Source organism: Eleutherodactylus coqui, chromosome 11 (genome assembly GCF_035609145.1).
Source record: "Eleutherodactylus coqui strain aEleCoq1 chromosome 11, aEleCoq1.hap1, whole genome shotgun sequence".
Classification (NCBI taxonomy): Eukaryota; Metazoa; Chordata; class Amphibia; order Anura; family Eleutherodactylidae; genus Eleutherodactylus; species Eleutherodactylus coqui.
Genome location: NC_089847.1, coordinates 57555381 through 57577426, shown reverse-complemented (window position 1 = coordinate 57577426; position 22046 = coordinate 57555381). Strand labels below are relative to the sequence as shown.

The window sequence follows — 22046 nt, the reverse complement described above, 5'->3', positions numbered from 1 at the left end:
TCGTGATGATTCTTAGGCTTCATTTTCTTTCCACATGCAACAGCGCCGTACATCAGACATTGGCTCAGCAGGTCTTGTTTTACATCCAACGTGATGACCCATGCTAATGGCATACATACTAAACATTCAGTCCTCTCTGCTTCTCATTTATGTTGGCATTTCCCTAGCATTCCCTAAATCTGTCAATTCTGCCTTCTATCTAACTTTTAAAGTAAAACAGGCCACAATTCATGCAAGGCAAATGCATGGATTACATACCTATGGACAAATTATCCATGTCTTTTCCAAAAAGGATCGTCCCAAGCCGATTTCATTTAGAATTGTCACGATGCAAAATGACAGAGAACTGCATGCTGCTGCCAAGTATGTGATGGGACTCGACTTCCTTGCTGTTCTATAGTGGTAGCCACCTGAAACTACATGCTGCATAGGATCTGTTCACACTTAATTTGCCATCTCTGTGACAAATAGCAAAACTTAGAACCACTCCTCAAAATTATCCTACATTTAAAAATTCTTCTCCTGGATCATCCTTGCCATCTTTCTGGTTTTCCACAGTTTTGCTCATGGGCGCTGTGGCTTAGTTGGTTAAAGCGCCTGTCTAGTAAACAGGAGATCCTGAGTTCAACTCTCAGCAGTGCCTTGTTCTCTTATTCTGCTCAATAATCAGCTTTTTTTTTCCAAAAGGGAGATGTTCATTAGCCAATGACATTAAAGATGCTAGTCCCACATCCCTAGAATACTCCACCCGAGTGGCAAAGAGTCAGCTCTGGTTTAGTTTTAACAAGTAGATGGTTGCAACGTTTTGCAAAATGTAGGATGGCATAAGGCACGATAAATTAGAGGTGCCGATTCACTATTGCCTGACTGATACGCTACATAATGCCTGTAAATATGTTTAGAGACTTCAATAGCATCCTTCTTGAACGGTGATGGTAAATTTTCTTCCTCGGGGCATCGCTTGCGCTGAGCATAGAGAATTTTCCAAAAAGGAATCATACGACGTGGATGGGATTCGAACCCATGCGTGCAGAGCACAATGGATTAGCAGTCCATCGCCTTAACCACTCGGCCACCCCGTCAACAAAAGTACCTTTACCGAACCCACATTTGGAAAACAGTCGTGATGATTCTTAGGCTTCATTTTCTTTCCACATGCAACAGCGCCGTACATCAGACATTGGCTCAGCAGGTCTTGTTTTACATCCAACGTGATGACCCATGCTAATGGCATAAATACTAAACATTCAGTCCTCTCTGCTTCTCATTTATGTTGGCATTTCCCTAGCATTCCCTAAATCTGTCAATTCTGCCTTCTATCTAACTTTTAAAGTAAAACAGGCCACAATTCATGCAAGGCAAATGCATGGATTACATACCTATGGACAAATTATCCATGTCTTTTCCAAAAAGGATCGTCCCAAGCCGATTTCATTTAGAATTGTCACGATGCAAAATGACAGAGAACTGCATGCTGCTGCCAAGTATGTGATGGGACTCGACTTCCTTGCTGTTCTATAGTGGTAGCCACCTGAAACTACATGCTGCATAGGATCTGTTCACACTTAATTTGCCATCTCTGTGACAAATAGCAAAACTTAGAACCACTCCTCAAAATCATCCTACATTTAAAAATTCTTCTCCTGGATCATCCTTGCCATCTTTCTGGTTTTCCACGGTTTTGCTCATGGGCGCTGTGGCTTAGTTGGTTAAAGCGCCTGTCTAGTAAATAGGAGATCCTGAGTTCAACTCTCAGCAGTGCCTTGTTCTCTTATTCTGCTCAATAATCAGCTTTTTTTTCCAAAAGGGAGATGTTCACTAGCCAATGACATTAAAGATGCTCGTCCCACATCCCTAGAATACTCCACCCGAGTGGCAAAGAGTCAGCTCTGGTTTAGTTTTAACAAGTAGATGGTTGCAACGTTTTGCAAAATGTAGGATGGCATAAGGCACGATAAATTAGAGGTGCCGATTCACTATTGCCTGACTGATACGCTACATAATGCCTGTAAATATGTTTAGAGACTTCAATAGCATCCTTCTTGAATGGTGATGGTAAATTTTCTTCCTCGGGGCATTGCTTGCGCTGAGCATAGAGAATTTTCCAAAAAGGAATCGTACGACGAGGATGGGATTCAAACCCATGCGTGCAGAGCACAATGGATTAGCAGTGTATCGCCTTAACCACTCGGCCACCCCGTCAACAAAAGTACCTTTACCGAACCCACATTTGGAAAACAGTCGAGATGATTCTTAGGCTTCATTTTCTTTCCACATGCAACAGCGCCGTACATCAGACATTGGCTCAGCAGGTCTTGTTTTACATCCAACGTGATGACCCATGCTAATGGCATAAATACTAAACATTCAGTCCTCTCTGCTTCTCATTTATGTTGGCATCTCCCTAGCATTCCCTAAATCTGTCAATTCTGCCTTCTATCTAACTTTTAAAGTAAAACAGGCCACAATTCATGCAAGGCAAATGCATGGATTACATACCTATGGACAAATTATCCATGTCTTTTCCAAAAAGGATCGTCCCAAGCCGATTTCATTTAGAATTGTCACGATGCAAAATGACAGAGAACTGCATGCTGCTGCCAAGGTTGTGATGGGACTCGACTTCCTTGCTGTTCTATAGTGGTAGCCACCTGAAACTACATGCTGCATAGGATCTGTTCACACTTAATTTGCCATCTCTGTGACAAATAGCAAAACTTAGAACCACTCCTCAAAATCATCCTACATTTAAAAATTCTTCTCCTGGATCATCCTTGCCATCTTTCTGGTTTTCCACAGTTTTGCTCATGGGCGCTGTGGCTTAGTTGGTTAAAGCGCCTGTCTAGTAAACAGGAGATCCTGAGTTCAACTCTCAGCAGTGCCTTGTTCTCTTATTCTGCTCAATAATCAGCTTTTTTTTTTCCAAAAGGGAGATGTTCATTAGCCAATGACATTAAAGATGCTCGTCCCACATCCCTAGAATACTCCACCCGAGTGGCAAAGAGTCAGCTCTGGTTTAGTTTTAACAAGTAGATGGTTGCAACGTTTTGCAAAATGTAGGATGGCATAAGGCACGATAAATTAGAGGTGCCGATTCACTATTGCCTGACTGATACGCTACATAATGCCTGTAAATATGTTTAGAGACTTCAATAGCATCCTTCTTGAACGGTGATGGTAAATTTTCTTCCTCGGGGCATTGCTTGCGCTGAGCATAGAGAATTTTCCAAAAAGCAATCATACGACGAGGATGGGATTCGAACGCATGCGTGCAGAGCACAATGGATTAGCAGTCCATCGCCTTAACCACTCGGCCACCCCGTCAACAAAAGTACCTTTACCGAACCCACATTTGGAAAACAGTCGTGATGATTCTTAGGCTTCATTTTCTTTCCACATGCAACAGCGCCGTACATCAGACATTGGCTCAGCAGGTCTTGTTTTACATCCAACGTGATGACCCATGCTAATGGCATAAATACTAAACATTCAGTCCTCTCTGCTTCTCATTTATGTTGGCATTTCCCTAGCATTCCCTAAATCTGTCAATTCTGCCTTCTATCTAACTTTTAAAGTAAAACAGGCCACAATTCATGCAAGGCAAATGCATGGATTACATACCTATGGACAAATTATCCATGTCTTTTCCAAAAAGGATCGTCCCAAGCCGATTTCATTTAGAATTGTCACGATGCAAAATGACAGAGAACTGCATGCTGCTGCCAAGGTTGTGATGGGACTCGACTTCCTTGCTGTTCTATAGTGGTAGCCACCTGAAACTACATGCTGCATAGGATCTGTTCACACTTAATTTGCCATCTCTGTGACAAATAGCAAAACTTAGAACCACTACTCAAAATCATCCTACATTTAAAAATTCTTCTCCTGGATCATCCTTGCCATCTTTCTGGTTTTCCACAGTTTTGCTCATGGGCGCTGTGGCTTAGTTGGTTAAAGCGCCTGTCTAGTAAACAGGAGATCCTGAGTTCAACTCTCAGCAGTGCCTTGTTCTCTTATTCTGCTCAATAATCAGCTTTTTTTTTCCAAAAGGGAGATGTTCATTAGCCAATGACATTAAAGATGCTCGTCCCACATCCCTAGAATACTCCACCCGAGTGGCAAAGAGTCAGCTCTGGTTTAGTTTTAACAAGTAGATGGTTGCAACGTTTTGCAAAATGTAGGATGGCATAAGGCACGATAAATTAGAGGTGCCGATTCACTATTGCCTGACTGATACGCTACATAATGCCTGTAAATATGTTTAGAGACTTCAATAGCATCCTTCTTGAACGGTGATGGTAAATTTTCTTCCTCAGGGCATCGCTTGCGCTGAGCATAGAGAATTTTCCAAAAAGGAATCATACGACGAGGATGGGATTCGAACCCATGCGTGCAGAGCACAATGGATTAGCAGTCCATCGCCTTAACCACCTTTACCGAACCCACATTTGGAAAACAGTCGTGATGATTCTTAGGCTTCATTTTCTTTCCACATGCAACAGCGCCGTACATCAGACATTGGCTCAGCAGGTCTTGTTTTACATCCAACGTGATGACCCATGCTAATGGCATAAATACTAAACATTCAGTCCTCTCTGCTTCTCATTTATGTTGGCATTTCCCTAGCATTCCCTAAATCTGTCAATTCTGCCTTCTATCTAACTTTTAAAGTAAAACAGGCCACAATTCATGCAAGGCAAATGCATGGATTACATACCTATGGACAAATTATCCATGTCTTTTCCAAAAAGGATCGTCCCAAGCCGATTTCATTTAGAATTGTCACGATGCAAAATGACAGAGAACTGCATGCTGCTGCCAAGTATGTGATGGGACTCGACTTCCTTGCTGTTCTATAGTGGTAGCCACCTAAAACTACATGCTGCATAGGATCTGTTCACACTTAATTTGCCATCTCTGTGACAAATAGCAAAACTTAGAACCACTCCTCAAAATCATCCTACATTTAAAAATTCTTCTCCTGGATCATCCTTGCCATCTTTCTGGTTTTCCACGGTTTTGCTCATGGGCGCTGTGGCTTAGTTGGTTAAAGCGCCTGTCTAGTAAAAAGGAGATCCTGAGTTCAACTCTCAGCAGTGCCTTGTTCTCTTATTCTGCTCAATAATCAGCTTTTTTTTCCAAAAGGGAGATGTTCACTAGCCAATGACATTAAAGATGCTCGTCCCACATCCCTAGAATACTCCACCCGAGTGGCAAAGAGTCAGCTCTGGTTTAGTTTTAACAAGTAGATGGTTGCAACGTTTTGCAAAATGTAGGATGGCATAAGGCACGATAAACTAGAGGTGCCGATTCACTATTGCCTGACTGATACGCTACATAATGCCTGTAAATATGTTTAGAGACTTCAATAGCATCCTTCTTGAATGGTGATGGTAAATTTTCTTCCTCGGGGCATTGCTTGCGCTGAGCATAGAGAATTTTCCAAAAAGGAATCGTACGACGAGGATGGGATTCGAACCCATGCGTGCAGAGCACAATGGATTAGCAGTGTATCGCCTTAACCACTCGGCCACCCCGTCAACAAAAGTACCTTTACCGAACCCACATTTGGAAAACAGTCGAGATGATTCTTAGGCTTCATTTTCTTTCCACATGCAACAGCGCCGTACATCAGACATTGGCTCAGCAGGTCTTGTTTTACATCCAACGTGATGACCCATGCTAATGGCATAAATACTAAACATTCAGTCCTCTCTGCTTCTCATTTATGTTGGCATCTCCCTAGCATTCCCTAAATCTGTCAATTCTGCCTTCTATCTAACTTTTAAAGTAAAACAGGCTACAATTCATGCAAGGCAAATGCATGGATTACATACCTATGGACAAATTATCCATGTCTTTTCCAAAAAGGATCGTCCCAAGCCGATTTCATTTAGAATTGTCACGATGCAAAATGACAGAGAACTGCATGCTGCTGCCAAGGTTGTGATGGGACTCGACTTCCTTGCTGTTCTATAGTGGTAGCCACCTGAAACTACATGCTGCATAGGATCTGTTCACACTTAATTTGCCATCTCTGTGACAAATAGCAAAACTTAGAACCACTCCTCAAAATCATCCTACATTTAAAAATTCTTCTCCTGGATCATCCTTGCCATCTTTCTGGTTTTCCACAGTTTTGCTCATGGGCGCTGTGGCTTAGTTGGTTAAAGCGCCTGTCTAGTAAACAGGAGATCCTGAGTTCAACTGTCAGCAGTGCCTTGTTCTCTTATTCTGCTCAATAATCAGCTTTTTTTTTTCCAAAAGGGAGATGTTCATTAGCCAATGACATTAAAGATGCTCGTCCCACATCCCTAGAATACTCCACCCGAGTGGCAAAGAGTCAGCTCTGGTTTAGTTTTAACAAGTAGATGGTTGCAACGTTTTGCAAAATGTAGGATGGCATAAGGCACGATAAATTAGAGGTGCCGATTCACTATTGCCTGACTGATACGCTACATAATGCCTGTAAATATGTTTAGAGACTTCAATAGCATCCTTCTTGAACGGTGATGGTAAATTTTCTTCCTCGGGGCATTGCTTGCGCTGAGCATAGAGAATTTTCCAAAAAGGAATCATACGACGAGGATGGGATTCGAACGCATGCGTGCAGAGCACAATGGATTAGCAGTCCATCGCCTTAACCACTCGGCCACCCCGTCAACAAAAGTACCTTTACCGAACCCACATTTGGAAAACAGTCGTGATGATTCTTAGGCTTCATTTTCTTTCCACATGCAACAGCGCCGTACATCAGACATTGGCTCAGCAGGTCTTGTTTTACATCCAACGTGATGACCCATGCTAATGGCATAAATACTAAACATTCAGTCCTCTCTGCTTCTCATTTATGTTGGCATCTCCCTAGCATTCCCTAAATCTGTCAATTCTGCCTTCTATCTAACTTTTAAAGTAAAACAGGCCACAATTCATGCAAGGCAAATGCATGGATTACATACCTATGGACAAATTATCCATGTCTTTTCCAAAAAGGATCGTCCCAAGCCGATTTCATTTAGAATTGTCACGATGCAAAATGACAGAGAACTGCATGCTGCTGCCAAGGTTGTGATGGGACTCGACTTCCTTGCTGTTCTATAGTGGTAGCCACCTGAAACTACATGCTGCATAGGATCTGTTCACACTTAATTTGCCATCTCTGTGACAAATAGCAAAACTTAGAACCACTCCTCAAAATCATCCTACATTTAAAAATTCTTCTCCTGGATCATCCTTGCCATCTTTCTGGTTTTCCACAGTTTTGCTCATGGGCGCTGTGGCTTAGTTGGTTAAAGCACCTGTCTAGTAAACAGGAGATCCTGAGTTCAACTGTCAGCAGTGCCTTGTTCTCTTATTCTGCTCAATAATCAGCTTTTTTTTTTCCAAAAGGGAGATGTTCATTAGCCAATGACATTAAAGATGCTCGTCCCACATCCCTAGAATACTCCACCCGAGTGGCAAAGAGTCAGCTCTGGTTTAGTTTTAACAAGTAGATGGTTGCAACGTTTTGCAAAATGTAGGATGGCATAAGGCACGATAAATTAGAGGTGCCGATTCACTATTGCCTGACTGATACGCTACATAATGCCTGTAAATATGTTTAGAGACTTCAATAGCATCCTTCTTGAACGGTGATGGTAAATTTTCTTCCTCGGGGCATTGCTTGCGCTGAGCATAGAGAATTTTCCAAAAAGGAATCATACGACGAGGATGGGATTCGAACGCATGCGTGCAGAGCACAATGGATTAGCAGTCCATCGCCTTAACCACTCGGCCACCCCGTCAACAAAAGTACCTTTACCGAACCCACATTTGGAAAACAGTCGTGATGATTCTTAGGCTTCATTTTCTTTCCACATGCAACAGCGCCGTACATCAGACATTGGCTCAGCAGGTCTTGTTTTACATCCAACGTGATGACCCATGCTAATGGCATAAATACTAAACATTCAGTCCTCTCTGCTTCTCATTTATGTTGGCATTTCCCTAGCATTCCCTAAATCTGTCAATTCTGCCTTCTATCTAACTTTTAAAGTAAAACAGGCCACAATTCATGCAAGGCAAATGCATGGATTACATACCTATGGACAAATTATCCATGTCTTTTCCAAAAAGGATCGTCCCAAGCCGATTTCATTTAGAATTGTCACGATGCAAAATGACAGAGAACTGCATGCTGCTGCCAAGTATGTGATGGGACTCGACTTCCTTGCTGTTCTATAGTGGTAGCCACCTGAAACTACATGCTGCATAGGATCTGTTCACACTTAATTTGCCATCTCTGTGACAAATAGCAAAACTTAGAACCACTCCTCAAAATCATCCTACATTTAAAAATTCTTCTCCTGGATCATCCTTGCCATCTTTCTGGTTTTCCACAGTTTTGCTCATGGGCGCTGTGGCTTAGTTGGTTAAAGCGCCTGTCTAGTAAACAGGAGATCCTGAGTTCAACTCCCAGCAGTGCCTTGTTCTCTTATTCTGCTCAATAATCAGCTTTTTTTTCCAAAAGGGAGATGTTCACTAGCCAATGACATTAAAGATGCTCGTCCCACATCCCTAGAATACTCCACCCGAGTGGCAAAGAGTCAGCTCTGGTTTAGTTTTAACAAGTAGATGGTTGCAACGTTTTGCAAAATGTAGGATGGCATAAGGCACGATAAATTAGAGGTGCCGATTCACTATTGCCTGACTGATACGCTACATAATGCCTGTAAATATGTTTAGAGACTTCAATAGCATCCTTCTTGAACGGTGATGGTAAATTTTCTTCCTCGGGGCATCGCTTGCGCTGAGCATAGAGAATTTTCCAAAAAGGAATCATACGACGAAGATGGGATTCGAACCCATGCGTGCAGAGCACAATGGATTAGCAGTCCATCGCCTTAACCACTCGGCCACCCCGTCAACAAAAGTACCTTTACCGAACCCACATTTGGAAAACAGTCGTGATGATTCTTAGGCTTCATTTTCTTTCCACATGCAACAACGCCGTACATCAGACATTGGCTCAGCAGGTCTTGTTTTACATCCAACGTGATGACCCATGCTAATGGCATAAATACTAAACATTCAGTCCTCTCTGCTTCTCATTTATGTTGGCATTTCCCTAGCATTCCCTAAATCTGTCAATTCTGCCTTCTATCTAACTTTTAAAGTAAAACAGGCCACAATTCATGCAAGGCAAATGCATGGATTACATACCTATGGACAAATTATCCATGTCTTTTCCAAAAAGGATCGTCCCAAGCCGATTTCATTTAGAATTGTCACGATGCAAAATGACAGAGAACTGCATGCTGCTGCCAAGTATGTGATGGGACTCGACTTCCTTGCTGTTCTATAGTGGTAGCCACCTGAAACTACATGCTGCATAGGATCTGTTCACACTTAATTTGCCATCTCTGTGACAAATAGCAAAACTTAGAACCACTCCTCAAAATCATCCTACATTTAAAAATTCTTCTCCTGGATCATCCTTGCCATCTTTCTGGTTTTCCACAGTTTTGCTCATGGGCGCTGTGGCTTAGTTGGTTAAAGCGCCTGTCTAGTAAATAGGAGATCCTGAGTTCAACTCCCAGCAGTGCCTTGTTCTCTTATTCTGCTCAATAATCAGCTTTTTTTTCCAAAAGGGAGATGTTCACTAGCCAATGACATTAAAGATGCTCGTCCCACATCCCTAGAATACTCCACCCGAGTGGCAAAGAGTCAGCTCTGGTTTAGTTTTAACAAGTAGATGGTTGCAACGTTTTGCAAAATGTAGGATGGCATAAGGCACGATAAACTAGAGGTGCCGATTCACTATTGCCTGACTGATACGCTACATAATGCCTGTAAATATGTTTAGAGAGTTCAATAGCATCCTTCTTGAATGGTGATGGTAAATTTTCTTCCTCGGGGCATTGCTTGCGCTGAGCATAGAGAATTTTCCAAAAAGGAATCGTACGACGAGAATGGGATTCAAACCCATGCGTGCAGAGCACAATGGATTAGCAGTGTATCGCCTTAACCACTCGGCCACCCCGTCAACAAAAGTACCTTTACCGAACCCACATTTGGAAAACAGTCGAGATGATTCTTAGGCTTCATTTTCTTTCCACATGCAACAGCGCCGTACATCAGACATTGGCTCAGCAGGTCTTGTTTTACATCCAACGTGATGACCCATGCTAATGGCATAAATACTAAACATTCAGTCCTCTCTGCTTCTCATTTATGTTGGCATCTCCCTAGCATTCCCTAAATCTGTCAATTCTGCCTTCTATCTAACTTTTAAAGTAAAACAGGCCACAATTCATGCAAGGCAAATGCATGGATTACATACCTATGGACAAATTATCCATGTCTTTTCCAAAAAGGATCGTCCCAAGCCGATTTCATTTAGAATTGTCACGATGCAAAATGACAGAGAACTGCATGCTGCTGCCAAGGTTGTGATGGGACTCGACTTCCTTGCTGTTCTATAGTGGTAGCCACCTGAAACTACATGCTGCATAGGATCTGTTCACACTTAATTTGCCATCTCTGTGACAAATAGCAAAACTTAGAACCACTCCTCAAAATCATCCTACATTTAAAAATTCTTCTCCTGGATCATCCTTGCCATCTTTCTGGTTTTCCACAGTTTTGCTCATGGGCGCTGTGGCTTAGTTGGTTAAAGCGCCTGTCTAGTAAACAGGAGATCCTGAGTTCAACTCTCAGCAGTGCCTTGTTCTCTTATTCTGCTCAATAATCAGCTTTTTTTTCCAAAAGGGAGATGTTCACTAGCCAATGACATTAAAGATGCTCGTCCCACATCCCTAGAATACTCCACCCGAGTGGCAAAGAGTCAGCTCTGGTTTAGTTTTAACAAGTAGATGGTTGCAACGTTTTGCAAAATGTAGGATGGCATAAGGCACGATAAATTAGAGGTGCCGATTCACTATTGCCTGACTGATACGCTACATAATGCCTGTAAATATGTTTAGAGACTTCAATAGCATCCTTCTTGAATGGTGATGGTAAATTTTCTTCCTCGGGGCATTGCTTGCGCTGAGCATAGAGAATTTTCCAAAAAGGAATCGTACGACGAGGATGGGATTCAAACCCATGCGTGCAGAGCACAATGGATTAGCAGTGTATCGCCTAAACCACTCGGCCACCCCGTCAACAAAAGTACCTTTACCGAACCCACATTTGGAAAACAGTCGAGATGATTCTTAGGCTTCATTTTCTTTCCACATGCAACAGCGCCGTACATCAGACATTGGCTCAGCAGGTCTTGTTTTACATCCAACGTGATGACCCATGCTAATGGCATAAATACTAAACATTCAGTCCTCTCTGCTTCTCATTTATGTTGGCATCTCCCTAGCATTCCCTAAATCTGTCAATTCTGCCTTCTATCTAACTTTTAAAGTAAAACAGGCCACAATTCATGCAAGGCAAATGCATGGATTACATACCTATGGACAAATTATCCATGTCTTTTCCAAAATGGATCGTCCCAAGCCGATTTCATTTAGAATTGTCACGATGCAAAATGACAGAGAACTGCATGCTGCTGCCAAGGTTGTGATGCGACTCGACTTCCTTGCTGTTCTATAGTGGTAGCCACCTGAAACTACATGCTGCATAGGATCTGTTCACACTTAATTTGCCATCTCTGTGACAAATAGCAAAACTTAGAACCACTCCTCAAAATCATCCTACATTTAAAAATTCTTCTCCTGGATCATCCTTGCCATCTTTCTGGTTTTCCACAGTTTTGCTCATGGGCGCTGTGGCTTAGTTGGTTAAAGCGCCTGTCTAGTAAACAGGAGATCCTGAGTTCAACTCTCTGTCTAGTAAACAGGAGATCCTGAGTTCAACTCTCAGCAGTGCCTTGTTCTCTTATTCTGCTCAATAATCAGCTTTTTTTTCCAAAAGGGAGATGTTCACTAGCCAATGACATTAAAGATGCTCGTCCCACATCCCTAGAATACTCCACCCGAGTGGCAAAGAGTCAGCTCTGGTTTAGTTTTAACAAGTAGATGGTTGCAACGTTTTGCAAAATGTAGGATGGCATAAGGCACGATAAACTAGAGGTGCCGATTCACTATTGCCTGACTGATACGCTACATAATGCCTGTAAATATGTTTAGAGAGTTCAATAGCATCCTTCTTGAATGGTGATGGTAAATTTTCTTCCTCGGGGCATTGCTTGCGCTGAGCATAGAGAATTTTCCAAAAAGGAATCGTACGACGAGAATGGGATTCAAACCCATGCGTGCAGAGCACAATGGATTAGCAGTGTATCGCCTTAACCACTCGGCCACCCCGTCAACAAAAGTACCTTTACCGAACCCACATTTGGAAAACAGTCGAGATGATTCTTAGGCTTCATTTTCTTTCCACATGCAACAGCGCCGTACATCCTACATTGGCTCAGCAGGTCTTGTTTTACATCCAACGTGATGACCCATGCTAATGGCATAAATACTAAACATTCAGTCCTCTCTGCTTCTCATTTATGTTGGCATCTCCCTAGCATTCCCTAAATCTGTCAATTCTGCCTTCTATCTAACTTTTAAAGTAAAACAGGCCACAATTCATGCAAGGCAAATGCATGGATTACATACCTATGGACAAATTATCCATGTCTTTTCCAAAAAGGATCGTCCCAAGCCGATTTCATTTAGAATTGTCACGATGCAAAATGACAGAGAACTGCATGCTGCTGCCAAGGTTGTGATGGGACTCGACTTCCTTGCTGTTCTATAGTGGTAGCCACCTGAAACTACATGCTGCATAGGATCTGTTCACACTTAATTTGCCATCTCTGTGACAAATAGCAAAACTTAGAACCACTCCTCAAAATCATCCTACATTTAAAAATTCTTCTCCTGGATCATCCTTGCCATCTTTCTGGTTTTCCACAGTTTTGCTCATGGGCGCTGTGGCTTAGTTGGTTAAAGCGCCTGTCTAGTAAACAGGAGATCCTGAGTTCAACTCTCAGCAGTGCCTTGTTCTCTTATTCTGCTCAATAATCAGCTTTTTTTTCCAAAAGGGAGATATTCAGTAGCCAATGACATTAAAGATGCTCGTCCCACATCCCTAGAATACTCCACCCGAGTGGCAAAGAGTCAGCTCTGGTTTAGTTTTAACAAGTAGATGGTTGCAACGTTTTGCAAAATGTAGGATGGCATAAGGCACGATAAACTAGAGGTGCCGATTCACTATTGCCTGACTGATACGCTACATAATGCCTGTAAATATGTTTAGAGACTTCAATAGCATCCTTCTTGAATGGTGATGGTAAATTTTCTTCCTCGGGGCATTGCTTGCGCTGAGCATAGAGAATTTTCCAAAAAGGAATCGTACGACGAGGATGGGATTCAAACCCATGCGTGCAGAGCACAATGGATTAGCAGTGTATCGCCTAAACCACTCGGCCACCCCGTCAACAAAAGTACCTTTACCGAACCCACATTTGGAAAACAGTCGAGATGATTCTTAGGCTTCATTTTCTTTCCACATGCAACAGCGCCGTACATCAGACATTGGCTCAGCAGGTCTTGTTTTACATCCAACGTGATGACCCATGCTAATGGCATAAATACTAAACATTCAGTCCTCTCTGCTTCTCATTTATGTTGGCATCTCCCTAGCATTCCCTAAATCTGTCAATTCTGCCTTCTATCTAACTTTTAAAGTAAAACAGGCCACAATTCATGCAAGGCAAATGCATGGATTACATACCTATGGACAAATTATCCATGTCTTTTCCAAAATGGATCGTCCCAAGCCGATTTCATTTAGAATTGTCACGATGCAAAATGACAGAGAACTGCATGCTGCTGCCAAGGTTGTGATGCGACTCGACTTCCTTGCTGTTCTATAGTGGTAGCCACCTGAAACTACATGCTGCATAGGATCTGTTCACACTTAATTTGCCATCTCTGTGACAAATAGCAAAACTTAGAACCACTCCTCAAAATCATCCTACATTTAAAAATTCTTCTCCTGGATCATCCTTGCCATCTTTCTGGTTTTCCACAGTTTTGCTCATGGGCGCTGTGGCTTAGTTGGTTAAAGCGCCTGTCTAGTAAACAGGAGATCCTGAGTTCAACTCTCTGTCTAGTAAACAGGAGATCCTGAGTTCAACTCTCAGCAGTGCCTTGTTCTCTTATTCTGCTCAATAATCAGCTTTTTTTTCCAAAAGGGAGATGTTCACTAGCCAATGACATTAAAGATGCTCGTCCCACATCCCTAGAATACTCCACCCGAGTGGCAAAGAGTCAGCTCTGGTTTAGTTTTAACAAGTAGATGGTTGCAACGTTTTGCAAAATGTAGGATGGCATAAGGCACGATAAATTAGAGGTGCCGATTCACTATTGCCTGACTGATACGCTACATAATGCCTGTAAATATGTTTAGAGACTTCAATAGCATCCTTCTTGAACGGTGATGGTAAATTTTCTTCCTCGGGGCATCGCTTGCGCTGAGCATAGAGAATTTTCCAAAAAGGAATCATACGACGAGGATGGGATTCGAACCCATGCCTGCAGAGCACAATGGATTAACAGTCCATCGCCTTAACCACTCGGCCACACCGTCAACAAAAGTACCTTTACCGAACCCGCATTTGGAAAACAGTCGTGATGATTCTTAGGCTTCATTTTCTTTCCACATGCAACAGTGCCGTACATCAGACATTGGCTCAGCAGGTCTTGTTTTACATCCAACGTGATGACCCATGCTAATGGCATAAATACTAAACATTCAGTCCTCTCTGCTTCTCATTTATGTTGGCATTTCCCTAGCATTCCCTAAATCTGTCAATTCTGCCTTCTATCTAACTTTTAAAGTAAAACAGGCCACAATTCATGCAAGGCAAATGCATGGATTACATACCTATGGACAAATTATCCATGTCTTTTCCAAAAAGGATCGTCCCAAGCCGATTTCATTTAGAATTGTCACGATGCAAAATGACAGAGAACTGCATGCTGCTGCCAAGTATGTGATGGGACTCGACTTCCTTGCTGTTCTATAGTGGTAGCCACCTGAAACTACATGCTGCATAGGATCTGTTCACACTTAATTTGCCATCTCTGTGACAAATAGCAAAACTTAGAACCACTCCTCAAAATCATCCTACATTTAAAAATTCTTCTCCTGGATCATCCTTGCCATCTTTCTGGTTTTCCACAGTTTTGCTCATGGGCGCTGTGGCTTAGTTGGTTAAAGCGCCTGTCTAGTAAACAGGAGATCCTGAGTTCAACTCTCAGCAGTGCCTTGTTCTCTTATTCTGCTCAATAATCAGCTTTTTTTTCCAAAAGGGAGATGTTCACTAGCCAATGACATTAAAGATGCTCGTCCCACATCCCTAGAATACTCCACCCGAGTGGCAAAGAGTCAGCTCTGGTTTAGTTTTAACAAGTAGATGGTTGCAACGTTTTGCAAAATGTAGGATGGCATAAGGCACGATAAACTAGAGGTGCCGATTCACTATTGCCTGACTGATACGCTACATAATGCCTGTAAATATGTTTAGAGACTTCAATAGCATCCTTCTTGAATGGTGATGGTAAATTTTCTTCCTCGGGGCATTGCTTGCGCTGAGCATAGAGAATTTTCCAAAAAGGAATCGTACGACGAGGATGGGATTCAAACCCATGCGTGCAGAGCACAATGGATTAGCAGTGTATCGCCTAAACCACTCGGCCACCCCGTCAACAAAAGTACCTTTACCGAACCCACATTTGGAAAACAGTCGAGATGATTCTTAGGCTTCATTTTCTTTCCACATGCAACAGCGCCGTACATCAGACATTGGCTCAGCAGGTCTTGTTTTACATCCAACGTGATGACCCATGCTAATGGCATAAATACTAAACATTCAGTCCTCTCTGCTTCTCATTTATGTTGGCATTTCCCTAGCATTCCCTAAATCTGTCAATTCTGCCTTCTATCTAACTTTTAAAGTAAAACAGGCCACAATTCATGCAAGGCAAATGCATGGATTACATACCTATGGACAAATTATCCATGTCTTTTCCAAAAAGGATCGTCCCAAGCCGATTTCATTTAGAATTGTCACGATGCAAAATGACAGAGAACTGCATGCTGCTGCCAAGTATGTGATGGGACTCGACTTCCTTGCTGTTCTATAGTGGTAGCCACCTGAAACTACATGCTGCATAGGATCTGTTCACACTTAATTTGCCATCTCTGTGACAAATAGCAAAACTTAGAACCACTCCTCAAAATCATCCTACATTTAAAAATTCTTCTCCTGGATCATCCTTGCCATCTTTCTGGTTTTCCACAGTTTTGCTCATGGGCGCTGTGGCTTAGTTGGTTAAAGCGCCTGTCTAGTAAATAGGAGATCCTGAGTTCAACTCCCAGCAGTGCCTTGTTCTCTTATTCTGCTCAATAATCAGCTTTTTTTTCCAAAAGGGAGATGTTCACTAGCCAATGACATTAAAGATGCTCGTCCCACATCCCTAGAATACTCCACCCGAGTGGCAAAGAGTCAGCTCTGGTTTAGTTTTAACAAGTAGATGGTTGCAACGTTTTGCAAAATGTAGGATGGCATAAGGCACGATAAACTAGAGGTGCCGATTCACTATTGCCTGACTGATACGCTACATAATGCCTGTAAATATGTTTAGAGAGTTCAATAGCATCCTTCTTGAATGGTGATGGTAAATTTTCTTCCTCGGGGCATTGCTTGCGCTGAGCATAGAGAATTTTCCAAAAAGGAATCGTACGACGAGAATGGGATTCAAACCCATGCGTGCAGAGCACAATGGATTAGCAGTGTATCGCCTTAACCACTCGGCCACCCCGTCAACAAAAGTACCTTTACCGAACCCACATTTGGAAAACAGTCGAGATGATTCTTAGGCTTCATTTTCTTTCCACATGCAACAGCGCCGTACATCAGACATTGGCTCAGCAGGTCTTGTTTTACATCCAACGTGATGACCCATGCTAATGGCATAAATACTAAACATTCAGTCCTCTCTGCTTCTCATTTATGTTGGCATCTCCCTAGCATTCCCTAAATCTGTCAATTCTGCCTTCTATCTAACTTTTAAAGTAAAACAGGCCACAATTCATGCAAGGCAAATGCATGGATTACATACCTATGGACAAATTATCCATGTCTTTTCCAAAAAGGATCGTCCCAAGCCGATTTCATTTAGAATTGTCACGATGCAAAATGACAGAGAACTGCATGCTGCTGCCAAGGTTGTGATGGGACTCGACTTCCTTGCTGTTCTATAGTGGTAGCCACCTGAAACTACATGCTGCATAGGATCTGTTCACACTTAATTTGCCATCTCTGTGACAAATAGCAAAACTTAGAACCACTCCTCAAAATCATCCTACATTTAAAAATTCTTCTCCTGGATCATCCTTGCCATCTTTCTGGTTTTCCACAGTTTTGCTCATGGGCGCTGTGGCTTAGTTGGTTAAAGCGCCTGTCTAGTAAACAGGAGATCCTGAGTTCAACTCTCAGCAGTGCCTTGTTCTCTTATTCTGCTCAATAATCAGCTTTTTTTTCCAAAAGGGAGATGTTCACTAGCCAATGACATTAAAGATGCTCGTCCCACATCCCTAGAATACTCCACCCGAGTGGCAAAGAGTCAGCTCTGGTTTAGTTTTAACAAGTAGATGGTTGCAACGTTTTGCAAAATGTAGGATGGCATAAGGCACGATAAATTAGAGGTGCCGATTCACTATTGCCTGACTGATACGCTACATAATGCCTGTAAATATGTTTAGAGACTTCAATAGCATCCTTCTTGAATGGTGATGGTAAATTTTCTTCCTCGGGGCATTGCTTGCGCTGAGCATAGAGAATTTTCCAAAAAGGAATCGTACGACGAGGATGGGATTCAAACCCATGCGTGCAGAGCACAATGGATTAGCAGTGTATCGCCTAAACCACTCGGCCACCCCGTCAACAAAAGTACCTTTACCGAACCCACATTTGGAAAACAGTCGAGATGATTCTTAGGCTTCATTTTCTTTCCACATGCAACAGCGCCGTACATCAGACATTGGCTCAGCAGGTCTTGTTTTACATCCAACGTGATGACCCATGCTAATGGCATAAATACTAAACATTCAGTCCTCTCTGCTTCTCATTTATGTTGGCATCTCCCTAGCATTCCCTAAATCTGTCAATTCTGCCTTCTATCTAACTTTTAAAGTAAAACAGGCCACAATTCATGCAAGGCAAATGCATGGATTACATACCTATGGACAAATTATCCATGTCTTTTCCAAAATGGATCGTCCCAAGCCGATTTCATTTAGAATTGTCACGATGCAAAATGACAGAGAACTGCATGCTGCTGCCAAGGTTGTGATGCGACTCGACTTCCTTGCTGTTCTATAGTGGTAGCCACCTGAAACTACATGCTGCATAGGATCTGTTCACACTTAATTTGCCATCTCTGTGACAAATAGCAAAACTTAGAACCACTCCTCAAAATCATCCTACATTTAAAAATTCTTCTCCTGGATCATCCTTGCCATCTTTCTGGTTTTCCACAGTTTTGCTCATGGGCGCTGTGGCTTAGTTGGTTAAAGCGCCTGTCTAGTAAACAGGAGATCCTGAGTTCAACTCTCTGTCTAGTAAACAGGAGATCCTGAGTTCAACTCTCAGCAGTGCCTTGTTCTCTTATTCTGCTCAATAATCAGCTTTTTTTTCCAAAAGGGAGATGTTCACTAGCCAATGACATTAAAGATGCTCGTCCCACATCCCTAGAATACTCCACCCGAGTGGCAAAGAGTCAGCTCTGGTTTAGTTTTAACAAGTAGATGGTTGCAACGTTTTGCAAAATGTAGGATGGCATAAGGCACGATAAACTAGAGGTGCCGATTCACTATTGCCTGACTGATACGCTACATAATGCCTGTAAATATGTTTAGAGAGTTCAATAGCATCCTTCTTGAATGGTGATGGTAAATTTTCTTCCTCGGGGCATTGCTTGCGCTGAGCATAGAGAATTTTCCAAAAAGGAATCGTACGACGAGAATGGGATTCAAACCCATGCGTGCAGAGCACAATGGATTAGCAGTGTATCGCCTTAACCACTCGGCCACCCCGTCAACAAAAGTACCTTTACCGAACCCACATTTGGAAAACAGTCGAGATGATTCTTAGGCTTCATTTTCTTTCCACATGCAACAGCGCCGTACATCCTACATTGGCTCAGCAGGTCTTGTTTTACATCCAACGTGATGACCCATGCTAATGGCATAAATACTAAACATTCAGTCCTCTCTGCTTCTCATTTATGTTGGCATCTCCCTAGCATTCCCTAAATCTGTCAATTCTGCCTTCTATCTAACTTTTAAAGTAAAACAGGCCACAATTCATGCAAGGCAAATGCATGGATTACATACCTATGGACAAATTATCCATGTCTTTTCCAAAAAGGATCGTCCCAAGCCGATTTCATTTAGAATTGTCACGATGCAAAATGACAGAGAACTGCATGCTGCTGCCAAGGTTGTGATGGGACTCGACTTCCTTGCTGTTCTATAGTGGTAGCCACCTGAAACTACATGCTGCATAGGATCTGTTCACACTTAATTTGCCATCTCTGTGACAAATAGCAAAACTTAGAACCACTCCTCAAAATCATCCTACATTTAAAAATTCTTCTCCTGGATCATCCTTGCCATCTTTCTGGTTTTCCACAGTTTTGCTCATGGGCGCTGTGGCTTAGTTGGTTAAAGCGCCTGTCTAGTAAACAGGAGATCCTGAGTTCAACTCTCAGCAGTGCCTTGTTCTCTTATTCTGCTCAATAATCAGCTTTTTTTTCCAAAAGGGAGATATTCAGTAGCCAATGACATTAAAGATGCTCGTCCCACATCCCTAGAATACTCCACCCGAGTGGCAAAGAGTCAGCTCTGGTTTAGTTTTAACAAGTAGATGGTTGCAACGTTTTGCAAAATGTAGGATGGCATAAGGCACGATAAACTAGAGGTGCCGATTCACTATTGCCTGACTGATACGCTACATAATGCCTGTAAATATGTTTAGAGACTTCAATAGCATCCTTCTTGAATGGTGATGGTAAATTTTCTTCCTCGGGGCATTGCTTGCGCTGAGCATAGAGAATTTTCCAAAAAGGAATCGTACGACGAGGATGGGATTCAAACCCATGCGTGCAGAGCACAATGGATTAGCAGTGTATCGCCTAAACCACTCGGCCACCCCGTCAACAAAAGTACCTTTACCGAACCCACATTTGGAAAACAGTCGAGATGATTCTTAGGCTTCATTTTCTTTCCACATGCAACAGCGCCGTACATCAGACATTGGCTCAGCAGGTCTTGTTTTACATCCAACGTGATGACCCATGCTAATGGCATAAATACTAAACATTCAGTCCTCTCTGCTTCTCATTTATGTTGGCATCTCCCTAGCATTCCCTAAATCTGTCAATTCTGCCTTCTATCTAACTTTTAAAGTAAAACAGGCCACAATTCATGCAAGGCAAATGCATGGATTACATACCTATGGACAAATTATCCATGTCTTTTCCAAAATGGATCGTCCCAAGCCGATTTCATTTAGAATTGTCACGATGCAAAATGACAGAGAACTGCATGCTGCTGCCAAGGTTGTGATGCGACTCGACTTCCTTGCTGTTCTATAGTGGTAGCCACCTGAAACTACATGCTGCATAGGATCTGTTCACACTTAATTTGCCATCTCTGTGACAAATAGCAAAACTTAGAACCACTCCTCAAAATCATCCTACATTTAAAAATTCTTCTCCTGGATCATCCTTGCCATCTTTCTGGTTTTCCACAGTTTTGCTCATGGGCGCTGTGGCTTAGTTGGTTAAAGCGCCTGTCTAGTAAACAGGAGATCCTGAGTTCAACTCTCTGTCTAGTAAACAGGAGATCCTGAGTTCAACTCTCAGCAGTGCCTTGTTCTCTTATTCTGCTCAATAATCAGCTTTTTTTTCCAAAAGGGAGATGTTCACTAGCCAATGACATTAAAGATGCTCGTCCCACATCCCTAGAATACTCCACCCGAGTGGCAAAGAGTCAGCTCTGGTTTAGTTTTAACAAGTAGATGGTTGCAACGTTTTGCAAAATGTAGGATGGCATAAGGCACGATAAATTAGAGGTGCCGATTCACTATTGCCTGACTGATACGCTACATAATGCCTGTAAATATGTTTAGAGACTTCAATAGCATCCTTCTTGAACGGTGATGGTAAATTTTCTTCCTCGGGGCATCGCTTGCGCTGAGCATAGAGAATTTTCCAAAAAGGAATCATACGACGAGGATGGGATTCGAACCCATGCCTGCAGAGCACAATGGATTAACAGTCCATCGCCTTAACCACTCGGCCACACCGTCAACAAAAGTACCTTTACCGAACCCGCATTTGGAAAACAGTCGTGATGATTCTTAGGCTTCATTTTCTTTCCACATGCAACAGTGCCGTACATCAGACATTGGCTCAGCAGGTCTTGTTTTACATCCAACGTGATGACCCATGCTAATGGCATAAATACTAAACATTCAGTCCTCTCTGCTTCTCATTTATGTTGGCATTTCCCTAGCATTCCCTAAATCTGTCAATTCTGCCTTCTATCTAACTTTTAAAGTAAAACAGGCCACAATTCATGCAAGGCAAATGCATGGATTACATACCTATGGACAAATTATCCATGTCTTTTCCAAAAAGGATCGTCCCAAGCCGATTTCATTTAGAATTGTCACGATGCAAAATGACAGAGAACTGCATGCTGCTGCCAAGTATGTGATGGGACTCGACTTCCTTGCTGTTCTATAGTGGTAGCCACCTGAAACTACATGCTGCATAGGATCTGTTCACACTTAATTTGCCATCTCTGTGACAAATAGCAAAACTTAGAACCACTCCTCAAAATCATCCTACATTTAAAAATTCTTCTCCTGGATCATCCTTGCCATCTTTCTGGTTTTCCACAGTTTTGCTCATGGGCGCTGTGGCTTAGTTGGTTAAAGCGCCTGTCTAGTAAACAGGAGATCCTGAGTTCAACTCTCAGCAGTGCCT

At 42.4% G+C, this 22046-nt stretch overlaps 10 non-coding genes across 10 annotated transcripts; 9 read left to right on the top strand and 1 right to left on the bottom strand.

The window, feature by feature from the left end:
• The first annotated feature begins 569 nt into the window (after positions 1–569).
• On the top strand, positions 570–643 carry TRNAT-AGU (transfer RNA threonine (anticodon AGU)). Its single transcript has one exon. It is a non-coding gene; the product is annotated as a tRNA-Thr (tRNA).
• A 2167-nt stretch (positions 644–2810) lies between these two features.
• Positions 2811–2884, top strand: TRNAT-AGU (transfer RNA threonine (anticodon AGU)). The gene has a single exon. It is a non-coding gene; the product is annotated as a tRNA-Thr (tRNA).
• Positions 2885–3932: 1048 nt separating this feature from the next.
• Positions 3933–4006, top strand: TRNAT-AGU (transfer RNA threonine (anticodon AGU)). Its single transcript has one exon. It is a non-coding gene; the product is annotated as a tRNA-Thr (tRNA).
• A 4816-nt stretch (positions 4007–8822) lies between these two features.
• TRNAS-GCU (transfer RNA serine (anticodon GCU)) lies at positions 8823–8904 on the bottom strand. The gene has a single exon. It is a non-coding gene; the product is annotated as a tRNA-Ser (tRNA).
• Positions 8905–10632: 1728 nt separating this feature from the next.
• TRNAT-AGU (transfer RNA threonine (anticodon AGU)) lies at positions 10633–10706 on the top strand. The gene has a single exon. It is a non-coding gene; the product is annotated as a tRNA-Thr (tRNA).
• Positions 10707–12907: 2201 nt separating this feature from the next.
• TRNAT-AGU (transfer RNA threonine (anticodon AGU)) lies at positions 12908–12981 on the top strand. The gene has a single exon. It is a non-coding gene; the product is annotated as a tRNA-Thr (tRNA).
• Positions 12982–15182: 2201 nt separating this feature from the next.
• On the top strand, positions 15183–15256 carry TRNAT-AGU (transfer RNA threonine (anticodon AGU)). Its single transcript has one exon. It is a non-coding gene; the product is annotated as a tRNA-Thr (tRNA).
• Positions 15257–17422: 2166 nt separating this feature from the next.
• On the top strand, positions 17423–17496 carry TRNAT-AGU (transfer RNA threonine (anticodon AGU)). Its single transcript has one exon. It is a non-coding gene; the product is annotated as a tRNA-Thr (tRNA).
• Positions 17497–19697: 2201 nt separating this feature from the next.
• TRNAT-AGU (transfer RNA threonine (anticodon AGU)) lies at positions 19698–19771 on the top strand. Its single transcript has one exon. It is a non-coding gene; the product is annotated as a tRNA-Thr (tRNA).
• Positions 19772–21972: 2201 nt separating this feature from the next.
• On the top strand, positions 21973–22046 carry TRNAT-AGU (transfer RNA threonine (anticodon AGU)). The gene has a single exon. It is a non-coding gene; the product is annotated as a tRNA-Thr (tRNA).